Source organism: Triticum dicoccoides, chromosome 2A (genome assembly GCF_002162155.2).
Source record: "Triticum dicoccoides isolate Atlit2015 ecotype Zavitan chromosome 2A, WEW_v2.0, whole genome shotgun sequence".
Taxonomy (NCBI): domain Eukaryota; kingdom Viridiplantae; phylum Streptophyta; class Magnoliopsida; order Poales; family Poaceae; genus Triticum; species Triticum dicoccoides.
The window spans coordinates 35,578,557-35,601,658 of record NC_041382.1 but is presented as its reverse complement, the minus strand read 5'-3'; positions in this window follow the sequence as shown (position 1 = coordinate 35,601,658).

The window sequence follows — 23,102 nt, the reverse complement described above, 5'->3', positions numbered from 1 at the left end:
TGTATGTTTTGGTGACAAACTTGCGGGTTCCGCCCATGAACCTATGCATAGGGGTTCGCACACGTTTTCGTTGTGATTCTCCGATAGAACTTTGGGGCACTCTTTGAGGTTCTATGTGTTGGTTGAATAGATGAATCTGAGATTGTGTGATGCATATCGTATAATCATACCCACAGATACTTGAGGTGACATTGGAGTATCTAGGTGACATTAGGGTTTTGGTTGATTTGTGTGTTAAGGTGTTATTCTAGTACGGACTCTAGGGCTGTTTGTGACACCTATAGGAATAGCCCAACGGATTGATTGGAAAGAATAACTTTGAGGTGGTTTCGTACCCTACCATAATCTCTTTGTTTGTTCTCTGCTATTAGTGACTTTGGAGTGACTCTTTGTTGCATGTTGAGGGATAGTTATGTGATCCAATTATGTTAGTATTGTTGAGGGAACTTACACTAGTGAAAGTATGAACCCTAGGCCTTGTTTCCACACATTGCAATACCATTTATGCTCACTTTTATCATTAGTTACCTTGCTGTTTTTATAATTTCAGATTACAAAAACCTTTATCTACTATCCATATTGCACTTGTATCACCATCTCTTCGCCGAACTAGTGCACCTATACAATTTACCATTGTATTGGGTGTGTTGGGGACACAAGAGACTCTTTGTTATTTGGTTGCATGGTTGCTTGAGAGAGACCATCTTCATCCTACGCCTCCTACAGATTGATAAACCTTAGGTCATCCACTTGAGGGAAATTTGCTACTGTCCTACAAACCTCTGCACTTGGAGGCCCAACAACGTCTACAAGAAGAAGGTTGTGTAGTAGATATCAAGCTCTTTTCTGGCGCCGTTACCGGGGAGGTGAGTGCTTGAAGGTATATCTTTAGATCTTGCAATCGAGTCTTTTAGTTTCTTGTTTTATCACTAGTTTAGTTTATAAAATAAAACTATAAAAAATGGAATTGAGTTTGTCTCATACGCTTCACCTTTTTAATATCTTTCGTGAGTATGATGGAAAGGATAATTGTGCTCAAGTGCTAGAAGAAGAAATCTATAAAAAAATTGGCACTAAATATTTGAATGATGAGCATGATTGCAATGTTGTTATTATGAATTCCTTGAATATCTATGATGCTAATGATATGCAAAGCCACAAGCTTGGGGAAGCTATGTTTGATGAAGATGATATTTTTTGTCCCCCAAGTTTGATGAGCAAATTTATTATGATGAAAGCATGCCTCCTATCTATGATGATTGTTGTGATGACAAGTATACTTTAAAGAATAATAATAACAATGAACCTTGTCATCTTGATCTTAATTTTCAATCACATGATAGTTATTTTGTTGAGTTTGCTCCCATTATTATTCATGAGAAGAATTTTGCTTTTGTGGAGAGTAGTAAATTTTCTATGCTAGTAGATCATGAAAAGAATGCTTTAGGTGCTGGTTATATTGTTGAATTCATTCATGATCCTACTGAAAATTACTATGAGGGAGGAATATATGCTTGTAGGAATTGCAATTATATCAAGTTTCCTCTCTATGTGCTTAAAATTTTGAAGTTATGCTTGTTTTACCTTCCTATGCAAGTTGATTATTGTTCCCATAAGTTGTTTGCTCACAAAATCCCTATGCATAGGAAGTATGTTAGACTTAAATGTGCTAGTAATATTCTTTATGATGCTCTCTTTATGTTACAATTCTTATCCTTTATGTGAGCATCATTGAAATCATCATGCCTAGCTAGGGGCATTAAACGATAGCGCTTGTTGGGAGGCAACCCAACTTTATTTTTATTCCTTACTTTTTCTCCGGTTTAGTAATAAATAATTCATCTAGCCTCTGTTTAGATCTGGTTTTATGCTTTTAATTAGTGTTTGTGCCAAGTAGAACCTTTGGGAAGACTTGGGGAAAGTCTTGTTGATCATGCTGTAAAAAACAGAAACTTTAGCGCTCACGAGAACTGCTGCCATTTTTATTTGGAGAGTGATATTTAGTTAATTCTTTTTGCAGATGATTAATAGATAAATTCCTCAGGTCCAGCAGTTTATTTGAGAATTTTATGAGTTCCATAAGTATATGTTTGATCCAGATTACTACAGACTGTTCTGTTTTTGACAGATTCTGTTTTTCATGTGTTGTTTACTTATTTTCATGAATCTATGGCTAGTAAAATAGTTTATAAACCATAGAGAAGTTGGAATAAATTAGGTTTAACACCAATATAAATAAAGAATGAGTTCATCACAGTACCTTGAAGTGGTGATATATTTTCTTATACTAACGGAGCTTACGAGTTTTCTGTTAAGTTTTGTGTTGTGAAGTTTTCAAGTTTTGGGTAAGGATTCGATGGACTATGGAATAAGGAGTGGAAAGAGACTAAGCTTGGGGATTCCCAAGGCACCCCAAGGTAATATTCAAGTACAACCAAGAGCCTAAGCTTGGGGATGCCCCGGAAGGCATCCCCTCTTTCGTCTTCGTTCATCGGTAACTTTACTTGGAGCTATATTTTTATTCGCCACATGATATGTGTTTTGCTTGGAGCGTCAATTTATTTTGTTAGTATTTGCTTGATGTTATTTAGAACAATGTTTTGCATCTTTTATTTCAATAAAAGTGGCATTGATAGCCTTTACCATGCCTATGTTACAAGTATACATGTTGTTGTTTGAAAACAGAAAGTTTACCGCTGTTGCAATAATTCCCTAGAAAAGTCAGAATGTGATAAAATGATAAAACCTTTTGCATATTAAGCTCTGATAAATTTACTACAGTGGGAATTTTCTTTCATAATTTTTGGAGTTAGGGAAGTATGGATGTTGCAGCATTCTTTACAGACTATCCTGTTTAGGCAGATTGCTGTTATGTTTGCATTGTTTGCATATGTTTGCTTCTTTAGTGATTCTATTTGAGGATAGGACTATTAAATATGCAGAGACATTTAGTATGAAATGTTGAATAATAATTTTAGTTATTTGCTACAGTAGAGTATGATAAGGTTTTGCAATGGTTTATACTAACTTTTCTCACGAGTCCTTGTTGAGTTTTGTGTGGATGAAGCTTTTGAGATTTAGGAAGACCGTGATATGAGAGGAATTAAGGAGACACAAAATATCAAGATTGGGGATGCCCAAGGCACCCCAAGATAATATTTCAAGAAGTCTCAAGCGTCTAAGCTTGGGGATGCCCCGGTTGGCATCCCACCTTTCTTCTTCAACAACTATCAGTTAGTATCGGTTGATCCTAAGTTTTTGCTTCTTCACATGATGTTTTCTATTCTTAGAATGTCATTTTCTTTTGCTTTGCTTGATGTTTGAATAAAATACCAAGATCTGCAATTATTAAATGTTAGAGAGTCTTCACGTAGTTGCATAATTATTCGACTACTCATTGATCTTCACTTATATCTTTCAGAGTAGTTTGTCATCTACTCTAGTGCTTCACTTATATCTTTTAGAGCATGGTGCTAGTTTTATTTTGAAGAAATAGATGAACTGTCATGCTTCACTTAGATTATTTTGAGAGTCTTAAATAGCATGGTAATTTGCTTAAAATCCTGATATGCTAGGTATTTAAGAATAATAAAATTCTCTTATGAGTGTGTTGGATACTATGAGAAGTTTGATACTTGATAATTGTTTTGAGATATGGAGATGGTGATATTAGAGTCATGCTAGTTGAGTGGTTATGAATTTGAGAAATACTTGTGTTGAAGTTTGTGATTCCCGTAGCATGCATGTATGGTGAACCGTTATGTAACGAAGTCGGAGCATGATTTATTTATTGATTGTCTTCCTTATGAGTGGCAGTCGGGGACGAGCGATGGTCTTTTCCTACCAATCTATCCCCCTAGGAGCATGCGCGTAGTACTTTGTTTCGATAACTATTAGATTTTTGCAATAAGTATGTGAGTTCTTTATGACTAATGTTGAGTCCATGGATTATACGCACTCTCACCCTTCCACCATTGCTAGCCTCTCTAGTACAGCGCAACTTCCGCCGGTACCATAAACCCACCATATACCTTCCTCAAAACAGCCACCATACCTACCTATTATGGCATTTCCATAGCCATTCCGAGATATATTGCCATGCAACTTTCCACCGTTCCGGTTATTATGACACACTCCATCATTGTCATATTGCTGAGCATGATCATGTAGTTGACATTGCATTTGTGGCAAAGCCACCGTTCATAATTCTTTCATACTTGTTACTCTTGATTCATTGCACATCCCGGTACACCTCCGGAGGCATTCATATAGAGTCATATCTTTGTTCTAGTATCGAGTTGTATCATTGAGTTGTAAATAAATAGAAGTGTGATGATCATCATTCAATAGAGCATTGTCCCAAAAAAAGAGAAAGGCCATAAAAAAAGAAAGGCCAAATAAAAAAATAAAGGCCAAATAAAAAAAAGGAAAGGCCAAATAAAAAATAAATAAATAAAAGGGACAATGCTACTATCCTTTTTCCACACTTGTGCTTCAAAGTAGCACCATGATATAGCGAGTCTCATATATTGTGCTTCAAAGTAGCACCATGTTCTTCATATAGAGAGTCTCATATGTTGTCAGTTTCATATACTAGTGGGAATTTTTCATTATAGAACTTGGCTTGTATATTCCAATGATGGGCTTCCTCAAAATGCCCTAGGTCTTCGTGAGCAAGCGAGTTTGATGCACACCCACTAGTTTCTTTTGTTGAGCTTTCATATACTTATAGCTCTAGTGCATCCGTTGCATGGCAATCCCTACTGACTCACATTGATATCTATTGATGGGCATCTCCATAGCCCGTTGATACGCCTAGTTGATGTGAGACTATCTTCTCCCTTTTTGTCTTCTCCACAACCACCATTCTATTCCACCTATAGTGCTATGTCCATGGCTCACGCTGATGTATTGCGTGAAGATTGAAAAAGTTTGAGACCATCAAAAGTATGAAACAATTGCTTGGCTTGTCATTGGGGTTGTGCATGATTTAAATATTTTGTGTGGTGAAGATGGTGCATAGCCAGACTATATGATTTTGTAGGGATAGCTCTCTTTGGCCATGTTATTTTGAGAAGACATAATTGCTTAGTTAGTATGCTTGAAGTATTATTATTTCTATGTCAATATGAACTTTTGTCTTGAATCTTATGGATCTGAATATTCATGCCACAATTAAGAAGAATTACATTGAAATTATGCCAAGTAGCACTCCGCATCAAAAATTATTTCTTTTATCATTTACCTACTCGAGGACGAGCAGGAATTAAGCTTGGGGATGCTGATACGTCTCCAACGTATCTATAATTTTTGATTGCTCCATGCTATATTATCTACTATTTTGAATGATTATTGGCTTTATTATACACTTTTATATCATTTTTGGGACTAACCTATTAACCGGAGGCCCAGCCCAGATTTGCTGTTTTATGCCTATTTCAGTGTTTTGAAGAAAAGGAATATCAGACGGAGTCGAAACGGAACGAAATCAACTGGAGAAGTTATTTTTGGAAGGAAACACACCTGATGAACTTGGACCCCACGTCAGGGGAGACACAAGGTGCTCACGAGGGTGGGGGGCGTGCCCCCTGTCTCGTGGGACCCCTGTGGCTCCTCCGACGTCCTCCCTGCACCCATATATACCCACGTGACCTAAAACTTCCAAAACGCAAGATAGATCGGGAGTTCCGCCGCCAGAAGCCTCGGTAGCCACCAAAAGTCAATCGGGACCCTGTTCCGGCACCCTGCCGGAGGGAGGGATCCCTCACCGGTGTCCATCTTCATCATGCCGGTGCTCCCCATGACAAGGAGGGAGTAGTTCTCCCTCGGGGCTGAGGGTATGTACCAGTAGCTATGTGTTTGATCTCTCTCTCTCGTGTTCTTGAGATGATACGATCTTGATGTATCGCGAGCTTTGCTATTATATTCGGATCCTATGATGTTTCTTCACCCCCCCCTCTTCTCTCTTGTAATTAATTGAGTATCCCCTTTGGAGTTATCTTATCGGATTGAGTCTTTAAAGACTTGAGAACACTTGATGTATGTCTTGCCATGGATATCTGTGGTGACAATGGGATACCACGTGCCACTTGATGTATGTTTTGGTGACCAACTTGCGGGTTCCGCCCATGAACCTATGCATAGGGGTTGGCACACGTTTTCGTCATGATTCTCCGGTAGAACTTTGGGGCACTCTTTGAGGTTCTATGTGTTGGTTGAATAGATGAATCTGAGATTGTGTGATGCATATCGTATAATCATACCCACGGATACTTGAGGTGACATTGGAGTATCTAGGTGACATTAGGGTTTTGGTTGATTTGTGTCTTAAGGTGTTATTCTAGTATGAACTCTAGGGCTGTTTGTGACACCTATAGGAATAGCCCAACGGATTGATTGGAAAGACTAACTTTGAGGTGGTTTCGTACCCTACCATAATCTCTTCGTTTGTTCTCCGCTATTAGTGACTTTGGAGTGACTCTTTGTTGCATGTTGAGGGATAGTTATGTGATCCAATTATGTTAGTATTGTTGAGGGAACTTACACTAGTGAAAGTATGAACCATAGGCCTTGTTTCCACACATTGCAATACCGTTTACGCTCACTTTTATCATTAGTTACCTTGCTGTTTTTATAATTTCAGATTACAAAAACCTTTATCTACTATCCATATTGCACTTGTATCACCATCTCTTCACTGAACTAGTGCACATATACAATTTACCATTGTATTTGGTGTGTTGGGGACACAAGAGACTCTTTGTTATTTGGTTGCATGGTTGCTTGAGAGAGACCATCTTCATCCTACGCCTCCTACGGATTGATAAACCTTAGGTCATCCACTTGAGGGAAATTTGCTACTGTCCTACAAACCTCTGCACTTGGAGGCCCAACAACGTCTACAAGAAGAAGGTTGTGTAGTAGACATCAGGGGCACACCCTGCCCACGAGGGTGGGGGCGCGCCCTACCCCCCTGGGCGTGCCCCCTACCTTGTGGGCCCCCTGGTAGCTCTCTGGTGGACATCTTCTACTATATGAAGTATTTAGATGGGAAAAAATCATAAGCCATCTTCTCGGATGAAACTCCGCCGCCACGAGGCGGAACCTTGGCGGAACCAATCTAGGGCTCTGGCGGAGCTGTTCTGCCAGGAAACTTCCCTCCCGGAGGGGGAAATCATCGCCATCATCATCACCAACGCTCCTCTCATCGGGAGAGGGCAATCTCCATCAACATCTTCATCAGCACCATCTCCTCTCAAAACCCTAGTTCATCTCTTGTATCGAATTCTTGTCTCCAAGTCCGCGATTGGTGCTAGTAGGTTGCTAGTAGTGTTAATTACTCCTTGTAGTTGATGCTAGTTGGTTTAATTGGTGGAATATCATATGTTCAGATCCTATATGCACATTAATACCCCTCTGATTATGAACATGTTTATGCTTTGTGAGTAGTTACTTTTGTTCCTGAGGACATGGGAGAAGTCTTGCTATTAGTAGTCATGTGAATTTGGTATTCGTTCGATATTTTGATGAGATGTACGTTGTCTCTCCTCTAGTGGTGTTATGTGAACGTCGACTACATGACACTTCACCATTATTTGGGCATAGAGGAAGGCATTGGGAAGTAATAAGTAGATGATGGGTTGCTAGAGTGACAGAAGCTTAAACCCTAGTTTATGCGTTGCTTCGTAAGGGGCTGATTTGGATCCATATGTTTCATGCTATGGTTAGGTTTACCTTAATACTTTTGTTGTAGTTGCGGATGCTTGCAATAGAGGTTAATCATAACTGGGATGCTTGTCCAAGTAAGGGCAGTACCCAAGCACCGGTCCACCCACATACCAAATTATCAAAGTACCGAACGCGAATCATATGAGCGTGATGAAAACTAGCTTGACGATATTCCCATGTGTCCTCAGGAGCGCTTTTCTCCATATAAGAGTTTGTCCAGGCTTGTCCTTTGCTACAAAAAGGATTGGGCCACCTTGCTGCACTTTATTTACCTTTGTTACTTGTTGCTCATTACAAATTATCCTATCACAAAACTATCTGTTACCACTTATTTCAGTACTTGCAGAGAATACCTTGCTGGAAACTGCTTATCATTTCCTTCTGCTCCTCGTTGGGTTCGACACTCTTACTTATCGAAAGGACTACAATAGATCCCCTATACTTGTGGGTCATCATCCATGCAAAACTTTCTTTTCAGAGTTTCATTTTTCACTCTTAAATCTCAGTCCAGTGAGACATATAGCCACGCCGTAGAACAGGTGCTCGGGCGTCGTTAATGGAGACGTTGGGAGGGAGGTGTGCTGCGGGTAGCGGTCAAAAGGGCTCTCCTCCCGATGAGCATGCGCATGGGTTTGATCACACGCCTCCCGTACTCAAATAGCTACCACGCACGACACCTCCTAGCCAATAAAAAAAGGGACGCGTGCTGCATGTAATTGGTAAGTCGAATGCCCACGGTTTCAATAATACATGTGTTTCCGATTTGTAACATAACAACACTTGTTCCAAAATGACTTTCTTGATTGTTAATGTGTGCGCCTTCGCAAACCAGACAGAAAAATTACCACAGCATGTTGGTGCCATGTCATGAGACCATGCCAAGTTTCATGATTTTCAGGCATGTTTTGGAATTACAGGAGTTCAAAAACCAAGTTTCTCAATCTTTCCTGCTGAGCCACGATGCCCAGATGTTTGAATTTCACTCACATCTCTTGCATGGGACCTAGAAATTCACCCAAGGAAACACATGTGATTTTTCAAACAACTTTGGTGCATTGGAGCCTGCGCTTGTAGTTCAAATTTGAATTATGCACATTAAATGCCCAGAAAGTCAATTTGTATAAAAAGGTCAAACGAACCTCTCGAAACATGTACGTATGTCATTTCACACACGAAGGTGACACATTCCCTCTCGGAACCACGCGCCTTCTTGAGGGAAGCTCCAGTTTGCAAGAAGCTTACACCAAAGCTTTCCCAATTCGGTCAAAAAAATTACCGCAGCATGTTTGTGCCATGCACTACAAAAAAATACACTTCCGTGATGATACGTGTTTGTCACAGTAGGTTGCTTTTTTTGTCATGCATGTACATCCATGACAAATTTATGACAGAATCAAGATAGTCATACCTGTGCTGTCGTAGAAGTGTTCCATGACATTACCAAAATTATCATCACGGAAGTGTCCACCTCCATGACGATAAATCGCGCGTCACAGAAGTGCTTTCGTCAAGGGTGGCGGACATGTGGCATCCACCGTAACGGAACACCGTTAAGCTATCGGGTCGGGTTTTGGATCCGATAACCCGTTAACAGCCCCGACCAATGGGAAATTTCCATGTGTAAAATTCTTATTGGCCGGACGAAACACATGTCAGCTCGTCAGTGGGTTAGATAGGCGCCTATGATACGTCGACACGTGGCAAGGCCCAACAGAGGCCCATTCCTGTGAAAAGGCCGGCCCGTTTGACTTGGTCAAAAGGTGGCGGGCCGGCCCATGGAAAGCCTGTTAACGGCTTGTTCGCATATAGCCCATTTACAGCCCGCTAACCCAAGGCCCGTTACGCCCTATCCGAATTAGGCCCAGTAGCGTCATCTAGGCCATCCAATATGATTCCACCCTGTTTTCACTTCTGGCCCATGTATGGCCCATGACGTCTTTCGGCCCATATGAGGCCCTATGTAACTCTTGGCCTATTAACGGCCCGTGGTGAAACTGACCCGTAATGAACAGTGTATCAGTTTACACCCATTAACGACCCGTGGTGAAACTGGCCCGTAATGAACAGTGTATCACTTTATACCCATTAACGGCCCGTTATTCCGTTGGGCCATTTCCAGCCCATGTTATCTTTCAGCCTTCTCAGAGCCCATATATTCTTGGGCTCATTTCCAGCATTCGTTTACTTACGTCCCGTTACTGTCATTTTATGCTTGTGGGCCAAATTCAGCCCGTGGTTACAGTCGGCCCGTTTGTGGTCCGTTAATACGTTGGGACGTTTTCATAGCGTCAGCAAATACGGCCTATTAACGATGGCCCGTTACGGTCGGCTCATGAATGGACGATTCCAACTCTAGCTCGTTTACGGCCATAATGTGGCCTGTTATTGGCCCATGTTTGGCCAATCGATCATACGGCCCGTATAAGGCCCATTGATGATACAACCCGTAGAAGGACCATTGTTTCTACGGCCGGTAGAAGGCCTACTATTTCTACGGCTCGTAGAAGGCCCACTGTTTCTACGGCCCGTAGGAGGCCCAGTGTCACTACAGTAAATATTAGCCTATGGTTATTGTGGCCTAGTTTTTAAAAATAGGTTATTGTAGCCACTAGTTAACCACGGAAAAAGAACTGCAATGACTACAAGCAAACAAATAAACAAGACAACAAGGAAATAAATAAGCAAGCAACTAACGCTAGGCTATCACGGCTATTACACATATTACATCCACTGGGCATCAAAGTTCGCCACCAGTGCAAATATAGGGAACAAAGCAGCATATCATATACACTGGCTGTCAAAATTGGCCACCAGTGCAAATAAACGCGGCAGCAAAACAAGAGCATAACTGAAACAACTTCAGAAGAGCTCAAGAAACATTATCCTGGGTATCCACCATGCTGGCAATAAGCTTAGCAAGCTGATTAGCTTTGTCCTGTTTGGCGCTAAAATCCTCCAACGCTTGCTGTTGCACCAGAAAGTATGCATCTGAATGCTCCAGGGACTTCCGCAGTCCTTCCGCTTCTTGTCGCAACACAGCTGATGATCGATGTCTTTCAGCTTGTAGTTGAGACTCAAGAAACCGAACTGATTCAGACAGTGAGTTTGAATAGCTTGTGCAAGCGGTAGTAGCCAGTAACTCCAACACTAAACCAAGACAGGATGTGTCACTATCCTGAACCTTATCTGCATTACTTCCTTTACCGTTGCTTAATAAGGCACTCTTCCACAATATTCTGTCAGCATTCTAAAAGAAGAAACAAGCAGACACATAACAAGTTTAGCATGTACTAGTATATGAAACTCATTTCGGTGAACCAGTTCATTAGTAAGGTGGACAGGATTAAACTACCAAGTCTTCTATTGCCAAGTACTAGTACATAATAAAAGCATCAAACAAACATATATCTATGTCCTATGGTAGCAATGGAATCTTAAATTAGAACAGTTGTTCTTCAGGTTTAGGCACTTGTTCTACATGAGCAGAGTACAGTAAGACGCAAGAATATAATACTTAAAAATAGAAAATGAGCTCATAGACCTTACCACATTCTTGGTTCGGGACCAATATAGAACAAGGCGTTCCCAGTCATCGTCCAGTAAATGTGTCTCAGGAGAACGTAAGGGAATTTGATGAGTTTCTTTGGCGATGAAGTACGTTTTCTTCAGATAATTACCATACTGCCACCAAGCATTCTTGACTCCGTGGGTTCACCATCACAATACGCTTCCGCCCAAAGTAGTGGCTCATATGTGATGCAAGAGATAATATGGGATATATTAAAGATTCGCTTAAGAAGTAGTGGCTCATATGTGATGCAAGAGGTGCTTTGGTTGGGCTTAATATTGATGCAAGAGGCTCATGTGTGCATGCAGTATATGCATGCACAATAGTGCAAAAGGGAAGCTATAAAGAATATTAGTATTTTGTGCATGTGTCCTGTACTGAGAAAGTGCAAAGCAGGCAATCTCTAAGCTGCCCATAAAACCCCACACTGGCTTGATACATGAAATTTGTATCATTTTTTCATCTTCTCTGCTCTATCGTCTAAAAAAATATGCAGCTAATATGTGTTTTCTATAGAATTTGGTGTGCAACTCCCTGTCACCAGATGAGACAGTTCGGATGCTACACTGTTCATGCCAACCGAAGACATGCCCTATTTCAACTTCCATCCGGGCTCCACGCTCATTCACTCCAACACCAGAGATAGAGATCAACATCACGAACGGTTGTGGACGTCTTTCCGATGCTGTTTTCAACACCTCAACTCTGCGCTCATCCATGCCGGCACTATGTTCGAACCGCATTGTCGCCTGATTCGTCGCAACCGAGTTTGCTCCGATCATAAACATGCTTACATGTCGCATTCAAGTAGGACGGTACAAGGACACCTTTTCTTCCGTTGCAACGCACGGGCATGTTTTGCTAGTTTAACTAAAACAAATAGCATGATATAATTTCACATATATGATGTCAATCTAAACTGGATAGCATAGCATAACATAATTCAAAGATATGATGAATAACTAAACAGGATCGCATGGCATAATTCACCTACATGTTATCTAAGTAATCAGGATCGCATCATTTAATTCACATATGTGATTTATATGCTAAACAGAGGGCATTCGATATGATGTCTGAACTAAGAACATGGTGTTGAATATTGTGTATATGATGTCTAAACTATGCAATGCAAGACATCGTATGCATGATATGAGCAGTATAACCGTGCCAAGTTAGAGCATACACCTCAGTGGGGGAATAGGACTGGTCATCTGTCTCTGAATCCATCTCTGAGGAGCTATCGGGACCCAACAAGAGATCTGCTTCGACAGGTAGCACTGTCTGCTCTGAAGGCCTTGTTTTCACTCCAGATTTTTTCCATCTCCCACCCAAATGGCTGATTCACAGGAAGAGTAGTTTAATGTACAAACATTGTCGACAAATGGAAATGTAATGAAGAAAAGGATGGGCAAGATATCATTCAAATATATGATGCCTGGTTAAACAGGATGGCATTGCACATTTCACATATATTATGGCTGGCTAAAAGACATGAGACTACATAGTTCCCACATATGATATAGAAACTAAACAGGTGGCATTACAGAACATGTGTAAACTAAGCAGATGACATATATGATGTCAAAAGTAGGCACTGCAAGGCAACATATGCATGATATGACTAACATCATCATGCCAAGGTAGAGCAAACACCTTGGGGGTAAATAGGAGTGGTCAGCGGCGTCCGAATCCACCTCAGAACAGATATCTTCCTCTGGATTACAATCTGGAGAGGGGTGGGGAGGGTTTGCCATTGAACCCACCATGGAGCGATGTCTCCATGACATTGTATTGCCGCGCAAAACTCTTCCCTTTTTCTCTACATGTTCAGCATGACTGTGTACAATATCTGACATGCATACAAAAAAATATGGTGAGATTATGTAAGGATAGCATGCAGAAATTTAGAGTGATGGTAACAACCAGTGGATCGATGTTTTTCCGTTGAACCAAAATAGCCCTAATGGATCGACGTGAATGTATAGTAATAAGTGATGCAACAAGTGTACAACCTCTTTGCCATAGCCGTGTCGACCTCAGCATCATTGGGTTGGTCACTGAAGCAGTTGAGGCGGAGGTGGCTGTCGGAGGTGTGGAGGAAGATCTGAGGAATCTGTAGACGGCGTCCAGGGCACTGCTCTGTTGTGACGTATCATTCTGTCATTGGAGCAGCTTCGGTGAGCCGTAAGACGTCAAGGCTGAAGCAGCACAAGACAGACATCGTCAATCTCAAGTGGGATTCCAATAGCATCTCCAATAGATGATGTAAAATTGATGTAAAATTAACATCACCAAAAACCACCTGACTACAACAGATGAGGTAAAAACTGTTGACTCTGAACTTAACTGTCGAAACTGAAATTTACTTTGGAATCTGAATGCTACTGTCGAAACTAAACGCAATGGTAGCAGAGAGGCACTTGACATGTAGTTTAGGGAGGGCCTGCAGTTCATCTTCAACCTACACCCCCCTGAGCCGCCAGCCACCACCGGCCTCGCCGCCGGCCCCAGCACCGCCTCGCCGCCCCGAAACAACTCGCCACCGCCGCCCCGGCCAGCCCTCTAGGCCCCCTGCCCTCCACCCTGAACCCTAAGATAGATAGTGGGGTACCTCTCCGGCGAGCCCCCGTCCCCGATGCGGGTGGTTCTTCCTTAACTCTGGCGAGCCCCCCAAGCCCTGAAAATCGACTGACCCAAAAGTCGATTCAGTCGACTGAAGTGTGGCTTAATCGGAGCAGAGCAGCAGCACGAGCGAGGGGGAGAGCAGCAGCAGCAACAGCTGGGCGAGCGAGTGATCGAGCGAGAGCCGGAGCAGCAGCAGCAGATCTGGCTGGTATGGCCGCCGCCGCCGAAGGGGCCTCGCACTAGGGGAGAGCCGCCGTGGAGATGTCGCCCGCGGCGCCGGCTTCAAGGTAGCCGCTCCATGGGGGTGTGGGATGGGGCACCGTCGTCACCGGGAGGTCGAGTTAAGGAGAAGGTGCGATGCGATGAGTGTACAACCTCTTTGGTGGTGCCGAGTAGGCCTCGGCTTCGTCTGAGGAGTCGGTGAGGATGCTGCGGTTCCGGTTGAGCAGGTTAAGGCGGCGTTGTGGGGATGGAGCAGCCGCGATAGACGAGGCGATCGTCGGAGCAGCTCCTTGGAGGTGGAGGACGGGGCGGCTGAACCGACGGGACGGCGAGATGGACGACGGATCCTCATCCGGGGAGGTGGACGAGAGACGTCGAGCTGTTACGCTGGACAACATCGTCGGGGAAGAGGCTCTGGCTCAGCAGCGGTGACGTGGCAGACGGAGGAGGGTGGGTTTTCGCGGCTGGAGCGGAGAGGTTATGGCGGCCTGGGATTTCGAATGGCGAAAAGGGGGCGATGGGAGGGGGTGCAGCATGACATAGGAACGCGCTTGTCCAAAATGTAGGGTGTGTTACAAAAGTACCCCCCACCGATTTGAACTAGCGGCCCTTTCGGCTCAGGGTTAGAAGGGGGATTTCGCGTGTCGGGATTTGGCAGCTGGAGGGAGTTTTCACGCGCGTTGTAATTTCGGGATAGCAAAGTGCGGGTTGTGAAGGCGCCAGTTTTGGGAGCACGATATCTGAATTTTCGGGATATAACAAGACGCGGGTTGAATTTTAGGGACAAGCCTAACGTGTAGTAATATTGTACTTGTACGTACCAAATAAATTCGCACTTCCCTCAACCAAAAAGAAAACGAAAAAAATAAAACTATTCACACCACACAAAGAGAGAGTCTTGCCCCATTTTACTATACAAATGCTATTCATAGCTACTCCCTCCTTCTATCTATATAGGGCCTAATGCGTTTTTCGATGCTAACTTTGACCAAATATTAGAGCAATGATATATGACATGCAACTTACACAAAGCACACCATTAAATTCGTCTGTGAAAGGTTCTTTCAATGATATAATTTTCACATTGTGCATGTCATGTACTATTAATCTTGTCAATAGTCAAAGGCGGTCTTAAAAATCTCATTACGCTCTATATAGATGGAAGGAGGGAGTATGAATCCATGTTATGTCCGATTAATTTTTTTCGCTTGCTGTATAATGCATGTAACCTACTCATACCAACATTTTAGTGCATTCCAAATGTCTATAGTACCGCTGCAATTCGAACTAAATTTGAATTTGTTTCTCTATTTCAATAAGAATCTACAATCATGATTGTTGCCAACTTCAACCATCATAGTTTCCTTGCTATCCGCCAGATATAAATCAGACGGCCTATAATGGAGGATGGCAGGCACACCATCATCAACAACTCCGTTTTTTATAAGAGTAGAGGTAAAACATATTAAATGTAGTATACCATGTTCATAACCACACCATGTGTATCACCGTTATACATATTCACACATCCGTCGGTTTGAAACACTATGATAAATTCTTCAAATATCCGAATTCGCTTTTTATAATGAAGTATATATGATCTCTATTCATCTTTTACACCCACACAACCCTCTTATCTTTGTAGCTAGCGCTAACTTTCTCTTGTGCAAGCACACGCCCGCATCCCTCTCACCCTCCCTTAGCATTCTCTAGCTCCATCGCGCAAATTCGTCTTTTCACTTTAGGTCGTTCACCCACGGTGTGTGTAGGCCCCCCAGCTCCTTCTTTACGGCACACATCGATCGATATGCCTCTCTAGCCAGGTGTGCCTAGCACAAACACAAGCTTCCCCTCTTCTCTTGTCACCGTCCATGCCTCACTCCCACCACTCTTTTCATCGTTCTGGTACTCGCACACTCCTCCCCTTCGATATAGTATGCCTCTCGTACCACCTCCTACATGCATCCCTCTCTCTCTATCCTTCTCCTCGTGCCCCATTTGCTTCTAACACACACATGCATGTATACCGATCGATCTCCCAACATATACCTAGATCGAATTTGACTACCCCCCCATCGATTGACGTACCTCACAAGTTATGTCTCTCCTTTATCTTACAAAGGGCGATTGATCTTCCTATGTAGTGACGTCTGCTTACCACAGCCACATCGTCCCCCTCATCATTTGTGCATGCCTCCTGACCCGTCTCTCACCAGCACGTGCACAAAGAACAAGCAGCCATCTCCTCTGTTATTGATATTGCAGGCGTGCCCTTCGTCCTATCCCACCATTTGTTAGAAGCAACTCCACTACCACCCCCTCCAACACTCTAGCTCTGTCTCTCTCCCAACCTTATTCATCTCCTGCACATATGCATGGATGCCGATCGATCTCCCTTAATACATGAGGCAGATCGATCTCCTTAATACATGAGGTAGGCCTCTCTCCTCCTCCACACATATACCAGCCATTGTACCTCTATAGTTAATTGGGCCTCCCTCTTCCCCCACCACACACCGATAGTCGAGCGCTGCAGGTAGGTACCATGCCACAGAGACAAACTGCACATGTCCCATCTCACGTTCCAGTAGGCCAGCCATTCTATATCTTTGACGTGGGCACACACAAATTCGATGGCACTCTTTATCGATCGCGCGCGCACACACACACATCATCCCTCTCTTCGATTCTATGGACACCTCAAGCTGATGATACCTCCACTCTCTTCTCGTGGATCGCCCCCTCTATATATATGTATATCTAGGACTCTATTTCACACACATTGCATATGTTAAATTTTTTGATTGACCCCCCCCCCACAAAAAAACTCTCAAGAACCCACACACTATATCTCTCTAGGTTTGTATCTCTCTCACACAACCCCACATAGGTGGTGTACGTATACAAGAAGAGAGTAGGTGCACCGTGCATGTACTCACGCTTCGTGCCCAGCCACACCCGCGTGGGTACACGGTGGAGCTCATTTCTCTGTAGAAGCTGAATTTGTTTTTGAAACATCAAGTGGCCAGAGACTCGAAAACTTATTTGCCCATTAGTGACTTGTCAGGGCGGTGGATTTTAGTTTGTACGATAATGCTGCATCCACCTAAAGTAACGAAAGTTCTTACGTAAACTTCCTAGTAATTCCCTCTTCATAGGTGCAGCATTACTCCTAACATTTGTAATATCAGTTTGAAACTTGTAATATTGCCGTGTCCTATTCCTGCGTTTTCAAAATCTTGCGAATCAAACAGGTCCTGAGTTGGTGATGATGTTGTGCCTCCCATCTTTCACCAATAGCTGTCGGATCTAGATCTGACGCATACAAACCAAGCTTCTCCATTTTTGCAAAATGATGCCCGCACTTGTTCCCTATTTACAAACAACTCCTCGTCTCTCACAATCTAGGAGTAGAAGGCCGTGGAAAAATCTGGCGCGATGGCCGCTGCCGGAGCTGTCCACCCCCAATCTTGGTGTTCCGTGCAATGCACGGGCATCTACGCACGGGAAATTATGTCGAACATGGATAGTTGTAAGCAGGCTAGCTCTACAGCCACGATGATAGTGACTGCAGACGGTGAGGCTGACTATGGTATGCCGAACATGGCCCTATACTCAGGTGTCATCTCCGGCGCAGGGTCTTCTCACTTCACTGTGAGGAGCAGCACGTAATAATTTGACCAACGGGTAGTACAGTGCTAGTACTCCTACTACTACATTGGTAGTACTACTACTAGTACTAGTAGCACCACCGTCTGGATTTAGGAGTACTACCACGTCCACCGGCACCAAGGAACGTCTCCAGGTAGTATTGCTTGAGGCCGCCAGGGCGAGGGGCCGCTTGGACGACAGCTTCGTCTCCTTGTTCGATGAGGTCCTCGTCGGTTTCCTCGACAAGTTCACCGTCGTCAAGAAGCTTGCGGACGACTTTGACGTAAGCCTCCAGCCGACGCGCCCATGCTCTGCGATGCCCGCCACCCTCAACGACCACTATGGTAACAACCTCTTCGATGCACTGGTGGCCCTACGACTGCCTGCCGTCGCACCGGAGAATGTCCACCTCGAGGTCGCACTCGCCGCGCAGCGCCTGGCGCAGCAAGACACCATCAACATAATCACCCACGTCTACGCGCAACTCGTCCACAAGGACTACTACATGCAAGAGGAGGACGATAGGATGCTGGCCTTCTTGGAGCACAGGGCAACCTTGGACGGCACTGTTCAGAAGCACGTTGAGCTCGCCGCCAACACCGATGCTCCTCACACGTCAGTTGGTGACCCGGCGCACTAGGGCGTGAGGATGTCGTTGAATGTTGATGGATCCGTATTTATTTTTATCTTTCCATCAAATCCATGTAGTAGTATATGATACTAGAGTGATTATCTTGTCGGATGGCTGAGAAAATAGGAGGGAGAAAAGATGGATGTAGCATGGACTCCAAGAAAATTGGTGTCGGATGGGACTCATGTGGGTGGCGTGTGCCGTACTGCTAGACGTGAATGCTACTGAGTTATGGCCCATGCCACCCCACTATATCGAGGTACGTAGAACAAATTTCCTGCAGTCCGTGCTCAGCCCTCCTCTATCTCTCTTCTCAGCCAGCCAGCGGACGCGCGGAGCCCATCGTCTGTTTGCTCACATGCGGCCCCACATGTCAGTGAAAACGCAAGAGGACCCACTGAACCTGCACATCTTTCACCTCGACGTGCTGGTGATGAAAAACAAATCCAATAAAGATCTTCGGTGGCCACTTTTGGAGTTACTCAAGAGTAGTAAGATTCTATTTATAGTTTAACCCAAGATGCACATCTCATGGCTTCAACTACCACTCTATTTTCTTTCATGACACAACCTGGATGCTGGATGTCCCACGTGTCGGAAAAAGGAGGAAGAACCCGATCAAATCTTCGGTTCTGCTCTCGGATTAGACTAGTTGTGCTAACTTCAAAAATTTATTGCGTACTCCCTCTGTTCCAAAATACTTGACTTCCATTTGTCAGAAAATGGATGTACCTATATACTAAGACATGTCTAGATACATATATATTTTTACAAATAGAAGGCATGTATTGTGCAATGGAGGGAGTAGAATGGATGCAAGTTTTTGTATTGGGAAGAAGAGTACATCCATATATTGATAGAGCGCAATTTAGTAGTCTGTCACTTTTAGCTAGCACAGACGCAAGATCGAGCCTCCGCAGATCAACAATGAATGCATCGAGAAGGCACTAATCCAACTTACAGGAGTAGTAAAATGTATTCTTGTGGTTCTTGTTTTCTTTGGTCTTGCTTTTCTAGTCAAAATTATCGTTGGAGTCCGTGCAAAACGGAGGTGCGTTTGGGGTCGTGCGTTGGAGTTGTCCTTACAAGTGGGAACGCAGTTAAGAAAACCGACTATCGGCAAACCCCCACCTTGCCCGCCGTGTGATGGCTGAAGTTAGAGAAATGACAAGGTTGAAGAGATTGCTCTAGCACGGACTCCAAGAAATAATATGGTGTTAGATGTATGTCGTGGTGGTGGCGTGTGCCGTACTCCTGGACGTGAATGCTTGTTCTGGCCCATGCCACCCTACTACTCCTACTACTTACTCCTACTAGTATATAGTATACTAGTATCGAGGATTCGAGGTGCTGGTTACGTACAACGAACACATTAACATATGGCTACAGTAAAAACACCCGCCCGACGTGTGAAGCATGTGAAGCTAGTACAAATTTAGAGAAGCGACTCGAAAGCCATTCATAAATTTAGTGAGTTTATCACAGGCATATCATTTTATTACATACAACAGGTCATCAACCCACATCGACAACGAGGATACATTATAAATACTAAAGTTTTCACCACACAACAAATAACAAGCCATGAAATGAACTTCAACTCAACCATTCCGCGACATTGGAAACGCTTGCTTTGAACCACAACTGATTCTCTGGGACGGGCCATCTGTTGTTGATCTGGAGACCAACGCAGGACCGATCATCCAGGCTGAAGCGGCCTACTGTATCAGTACGAGGGTAGGGAACCACCCAAATGTCCGAGGTATAGACACAGTTGCTTCTCATAAATGTGTCAACAGCAGTTGGATCGCCTTTCACCATCATCAGATAGTTTTGTCCAAGGAAGAGCGAGTTTTCTCCAAGACTATCAATTCTGTGCCAGGGAGAAGGAGTTGGCGCTAGCACACTAGTATCCATCCCGAATACCATGCAACGGGTGTTGGAATAGGTCCGGAGAGTGCAACCATGGGAGACACCTTCTTCCTTACCAGTAACATCATCAGTGGGTTGTATACACACAAGAAGAGGTGATCCATTGGAATTAGTTGCCAGGCGCCACAGAGTATATCGGCGCTGCTCGTCCTCATGCTCGTGATCATCACCATCGTCATCTCCCCCTTGGTTATAAAAATTTTCAAGTATAGGTGGAGGGATGTTCACAGGACCTTGGAAACACAAGAAGAAGGTTAATTAGTAAAGGGAAACTTGCTAACCTGCATGCATGTGGATCAAACAATTATAATTATGGTGGAAGACAAACGCACCGAAACTACTAGGATGCCATGCAAAAACAGTGCCACGAGTGGTGGCAGCAAACACAAGGCCCTCGTATTGAATTGCATCACAGTACTCATCCGTTTATAGAAACTGATTTTTGAACAATATCCATCGAGTCGAACCACGAAGGATGGCAACAAGCTTGTCAAAGATAGCAACAACTTGATAGTTGTTGTAATTCCAAGAGCGGTTGGGAACTCAACAAATTGCTATCTTCTGTAGAAGACAGTCACCATGATCGTATTTGAACATGCGTACATTACCGGTGTGCTCAACCTCTGGGCAGTGTGCTGAGATTTTTGGAAGTGGAACCCGGTGACGAGTGTACACATTCACAAGTTCCCACTCGTAGTTGGACCCAATGTAAACAACCCAATCTTCATTTGCGCCCGCCCAAGCCTTGCCCTCAAGCGATGTCATCTTAACATCATACGTATCATTATCAAGCGGCATCAACTGGCATAGGGCGAGGCCTCCATCGTGCCGGCACCAGTCATCAGGGTCACGGTGAAGAAGATAGGGGAGATCAAACCGCTCCTTGACTCTTGGGATCTTTGTAATGATGTTATTAGTTGAGTCGAGAATGGGCTTGAACGAACCTGCCATGCTAGCCGAGGGGATGACGTCGCACCGATCAATGAGTTCCTCCACCACGTCATCTTTCAGATCGGGGCAAGAATAACGGGGTCGTTTCCGGCCTGTTCCCTCCATGGAGAAGACGATCGAACAATGGCAGAAGAAAGGGTGAAGGGCTGAAGGAAAATGGAGGAGGGAGAGGAAGAGCGTGCGACAGCAGTTCCAAATCGAGAGGGAAAGGTGAAGAGTCAGTGGACGGTTGCGAGTTTGCCATGGTTCACGAAGAGGCGCCCCGGCCTACACGTCCGTTCGGAAATACTCCTACTACTCGCCGTCGTCTCACTGATATGTTGGAACGGGACCACATGTCAACAAAACATGGTGTGTAATTTCTCGTGCAAAATTCGATCTGGTCGCGTTGGCCCGAGGTGCCACATTAGTTATCGACCTTTATTTTTTAATGGCGTGCCGATCAGTTTTGAAGCACGACTAACTAGTATTGTACGTGGAGAGGATGACAGCAGGGACCCGCCAAGGTCATGGCAGTACGCAAGCAAGTGCCTCCTTATTTCAAGCCAATAAAAGAATGGCTCCTCCTAGTGGATTTCTGACATCTGAGTCCCATGCCATTGTCAACGTAGTCAATAAACGAGAGAATTGCACAACGAGCGGCTGACACTAGGGACCCAGCAGCTCGCCCAGTTATTTTTGTTTTGGGTTAATTGGATAAATGTCACTCCAAATCTGGTGTATCCAAGAAATGCCACTGCAATTTCCAAACTTTGAAAAATGCCATTTCATGCCATTTCTTGTGGCATTTTTTGAAGTGTGGAGTGGTGTTTTTCAAATTTGCAAACTGCAGTGGCGTTTTTCAAAGTATGCAAAAATTGCAGTGGCATTTTTCAAAGTTTGGAAATTGTAGTGGCATTTTTATGAATCGCCATAATTGGAGTGGCATTTATCTAATTTGTTTTTGAGACGGAAGCAGGGTGTCAACTGGGCTGTGCGGGACACTCTGGCCTGTCTAGACAGCCTTTTCTTTTATGTTTACCACAGACCAGCCCAGTAGTTTTTTTCTTTCTAAAAATGGCTAGCCCAGTTCTTTTGTGATTTTTCAAGTAAGTCGCTTTATCAGGCCCGCTGGGCTGCAAATATTTCAAGACGAGGAGAGCTTCATTCGGCTGACCGAGAAAATGGTCTATCAGTAATGAGAAATGGGTTGTACATTTTTAAAACACATCAAACCGGCAATTATTTTCAAATATCTTTTTTTCATTTCGAGATTTTAAATTGCATTGATTTTTATGCGTGGACAATTTTTTGGATTTTATATTGATATACATTTATTTTTAAAATCAGTCTGAATGTGACTCGAAATTTCGGGATTAAAAACAGTTCAGACCGCACTGGCATATGCAAAATTTCGTATAATTTTTTAACCATGGCCACAATATGGGCTGAAATGCTAACATAAAGAATATGGGCTCCAAAAAAACCCGTAAGAATTTGCAAATGGGTTGTAAATTATTTAAAATAATGGTAGATGGGTTGTATGCTGTTTTCCATAGATTTGAGGCTTTCCATAGATGGCATGTATATTGTTGGATGTCCATCCAACGGCCGTCATGCTTCTTCAATCTCTGCTCTTCCTGCTCCAGCCGCTCAAACAAGCGCCGGCGGGACTGCCTGCTCCCTCCTCCCCGAGGCCGGCTGTGCTGCCGCGCAAGCCTCACCACCCCACCGTACTCCCATCGTTGGCCTAGCCATCCCTCTACTCACTCACACCTGTTGTTATTCTCCGGCGACGACAAACGAACCAGT